Here is a 4,565-nt window from a genome sequence, read left to right on the forward strand (position 1 = left end):
TTGGAATGATAAGACCAGAAATTTTTAAAAGCTATGATTAATATGTTAAGGGACCTAGTGGACAAAATAGACAACTTGCAAAAACAGATGATTTGAGGAGCGTGATGGAAATTTTAAGAAAGAATCAAAAAGAAATACTAGAGATAAAAAAATACTGAGAGAAGTGAAGAATTCCTTTGTTGTGCTCATTAATAGACTGGACATGGCTGAGGAAAGAATCTCTGAGCTTGAGGATACACCAATAGAAACTTCCAAAACTGAAAAGCAAGGATAAAAAAGACTTTAAAAAAATAGAATGGAATATCCAAGAATTGTGGGACAACTACAAAAGGTGTAAATATGTATAACCAGAAGAAGAAAAAGAAAGGAACAGAAACAATATTTGAAGCAATAGTGTCTGAGAATTTCCCCAAATCAATGTCAGACACCAAACCACAGGTTCAGGAAGCTTAGAGAAACCCAAGCAGGATAAATGCCAAAACACTCCACTACACCTAGCCATATTGTATGCAAAATGCAGAAAATCAAAGATAAAGAAAAAAATCTTAAGAGAAGCCAGAGGAAAAAAGTTGATCTATAGAGAAACAAAGATAAAATTACATCTGGCTTTTCCTCAGAAACCACGCAAGCAAGAAAACAGTGGAGCAAAATATTTAAAGTGTTGAAATAAAAAACCCACCAACCTAGAATTCTGTTCCCTGTGAAATTATCCTTCAAAAGTAAAGGAGAAATAAAGACTTTGTCAGACAAACAAAAATTAAGGAAATCTATGCTCGGGAGACCTGACTGGCAGGATGCATCAAAAAGAAGTTTTTCATAGAGGGGGAAAATGATATAGGTCAGAAACTCAGATATACATTAAAAAAAGGAGGATTGGGGGAGGAATGAGTGAGGGTAAAATAAAAACCTTTTGATCTAATAGATAAGAGTTTGTTCAAAATAATAATAGAAACAATGTATTGGATTACATATGCTTATATAAGTGAAATAAATGACAGCAATGATACAAGGAATGAGAAGGAGAAATTAGAAATATTTTTTTATAAGGTGCTTCTACTACCTCTGAAGCAGCACAGTGTTTTTGAAAGTGGACTTGCAAACTTTAGGACAACCACTAAAAAACAGTGAAAAAAGAAATATAATTGATATACTAAGAAAGGAGAGAAAATGGAATTATATAAAATGCTCAGTTAAAACCACAAAAGGGAGAAAAAGAGTGGAGGACAAACATAGGAACAAAGAAACAAGGGCAAGAAATAATAGAAAACCATATCACATACAGTAGATATTAATCCAACTATATCAATAATTAATAATGTAAGTGGCCTAAAAGCAGCAATTAAAAGAAAGATTGTCAGAATGCATCAAAAAATAAGACACAGCTATATGTTGTCCACAAGAAACCCACTGTAAATAAAAAGACACATATACATTAAAAGAAAGTGAATGGAGAAAAATATACCATTCTAACACTAATCAAAAGAAACCTAGAGTAGCTATATTAATTTTAGACAGAGTAGACTTCACAGCAAGGAAAATCATCAGAGTTAAGAGTGGCATTATATAATGATAAATGGGTCAATTCTCCAAGAATACGTAACAATGCTTAAAGTACATGCACCTAGAAACAGAGCTAGGTATCTGAGTCAAAAACTGATACAAATGCAAAGAGAAATAGATGAACCTACCATTACAGTTGAAGACATCAGTATCCCACTATCAGAAATGGATAGATTCAGCAAGGAGAAAATCAGTAAGGACGTAGTTGAACCCAATAGCACTAGCTATCAACTGGATAAAATCGATGTCTATTGACTACTTCATCTAACAATAGCAGAATATACATTCTTCTCAAGCCTACATGGAACATTCAACCAGGTAGACCATATCTGTGCCATAAAACATACATTGACACATTAGAAAGAATAGAAATCATACAATATATGCTCTCAGTTCACAATGGAACTAAACTAGAAATCCATAATAGAAAGATAGTTGGAAAATCCCAAAATACTTGTAGATTAAACAACACACTTTTAAATAACACATGGGTCAAAGAAGAAATTTTAAGAGAAATTTAAAAATACTTTGAACTAAATAAAAATAAAAATACAACTTATCAAAATGTATGGGATGCAGCAAAAGCAGCATTTAGGGGATTATTTATGATTGAATGCATACATTAGAACAGAATAAAGATCTAAAATCAATCATCTAAACTTTCCCCTGAGAACTAGAAAAAGAACAAATTACATACAAAGTAAGAAGAAGAAAAGAAATACTAAAAATTAGAGCAGAAATCAATGAAATTGAAAACAAGAAATCAATAGAGAAAAATCAACAAGACCTAAAGCTGGTTCTTTGAAGAGATGAATAAAATTGATAAGCCTCTAACCAGGCTATCTAAGAAAAAGAGAGAAGACACAAATTACTATACCAGAAACGAAAGAGAGGACATTGCTACAGATCTCATGAACAATAAAAAGATGATAAAAGAAAACAACCTAGATAAAACAAACCAATTCCTTGATATACACAATCTGATAAAAACTAACACAAGAAGAAATAGACAATCTGATGGACTATATCTGTTAAAGAAACAATCAATAATTAATAACTTTCCAGAACAGAAAGCACCAATCCAAATAAGTTTACTGGTGAATTCTACCAAACATTTAAAGAAGAAATTATACCAATTCTTTACAGTTTTTTTCAGAAGATAGAACCAGAAGGAATAATTTCTAACTCATTCTGAGGCCAGTATTACCTTAATACCAAAACCAGACAATATCTTTCATGAACATAGATGCAAAATTTCTCAGCAAAACATTAGAATGCAACAATATATACAAAGAATTATACACCACAACCAAGTGGTATTTATCCCAGGTATGCAAGGATGGTTCTACATTAGAAAATCAATTAATGTAATCCATCACATCAACAGAAAGAAGAAGAAAAATGACATAATTATATCAATGGATGCAGAAAAAGCATTTGACAAAATCTAACAGTGGCTCGTGATAAAAACTCTCAGCAAACTAGGACAGAGGGGAAACTTCCACAACATGATAAAGAACATCTACAAAAAACCTACAGCTAACATTGTACTTCAATGGTGAGAATCCAAATTTCCTGCTAAGATGAGGAACAAGGCAAGGATGTCTCATCTCTACTTTTCAACACTATACTAGAAGTCCTAGCTAATGCAATAATACACGAAAAAGAAATGAAGAGTATACATATTAGAAAGGAAGAAATAAAACTGTCTTTGTTCACAGATGAAATGATTGTCTATGTGGAAAATCCAAAAGAATCAACAAAAAACTTCCTGGAACTAATAAGGGATTAGACCAAGGTTGTAGGATACAGGGTTAATATACAAGAGTCAATCACTTTCCTATATACTAGCAAGGAACAAGTAGAATTTAAAATAAAAAACAAACTACCATTTACATTAGCATCCAAAAGAATGAAATACTTAAGTTTAAATCTAACAAAATATGTATAAGATTTATATGAGTAAGACTCTGATGAAGATATCAAAGAAGATCTAAATGAAGGGAGAGATATTCCATTTGTGGGTAGATTTAATATTGTCAAGACGTCAGTGCTCCCAACATGATCTACAGATTCAATGCAAACCCAATAAAAATTCTCAGCAATTTATTTTATGGATATCATCAAGCTGATTCTAGAGTTTATATGGAGAGGCAAAATACCCAGAATAGCCAGCATAGTAATGAAGGAGGAGAAAAAGTTGGAAGACTGATACTACCTGATTTCAAGACTTACACAAGGCTACAGTAATCAAGACAGTGTGGTATTAGTGAAAGAGTAGACAATAGATCAATGGAACAGACTAGAGAGGCCAGAAATAAGCCCACATAAGTATAGTTAATTGATTTTTGACAAAGGATCACAGGGAATACAATAGAAAAAAGATAGTCTCTTCAACAAATGGTGCTGGAACAACTAGACATCCACATAGAAAAAAATAAATCTAGGGGCCGGCCCCATGGCTGAGAGGTTAAGTTCACACGCTCCACTTCAGTGGCCCAGGGTTTCACTGGTTCAAATCCTGGTCGTGGACGTGGCATCACTGATCAAGCCATACTGAGGCAGCATCCCACATGCCACAACTAGAAGGACCCACAACTAAAAATACACAACTATGTACCAGGGATCTTTGGAGAGAAAAAGAAAAAATAAAATCTTTTCAAAAAAATAAATAAATCTAAATACAGATCTTACTTCTTCCACAAATATTAACTCAAAATGGATCATAGACCTAAATGTAAAATGCAAAACTATAAAATGCCTAGATGATAACATAGGAGAAACTCTACATGACCTTGAGTATGTCAATGACTTTTTAGATACAACACCAAAGGCGCAATCCATGAGATAAATAACTGATAAGCTTAACTTCACTGAAATTAAAACTTCTGTTCTGTGAAAAGCACTGTCAAGAGAATGAGAAAAATGGGAGAAAATATTTGCTAAAGATATATCTGATAAAGGACCGTTATCCAGAACATACAAAGAACTCTTAAAACTCAACA

This window comes from Equus caballus, chromosome 27, assembly GCF_041296265.1.
Source record: "Equus caballus isolate H_3958 breed thoroughbred chromosome 27, TB-T2T, whole genome shotgun sequence".
Lineage (NCBI taxonomy): Eukaryota > Metazoa > Chordata > Mammalia > Perissodactyla > Equidae > Equus > Equus caballus.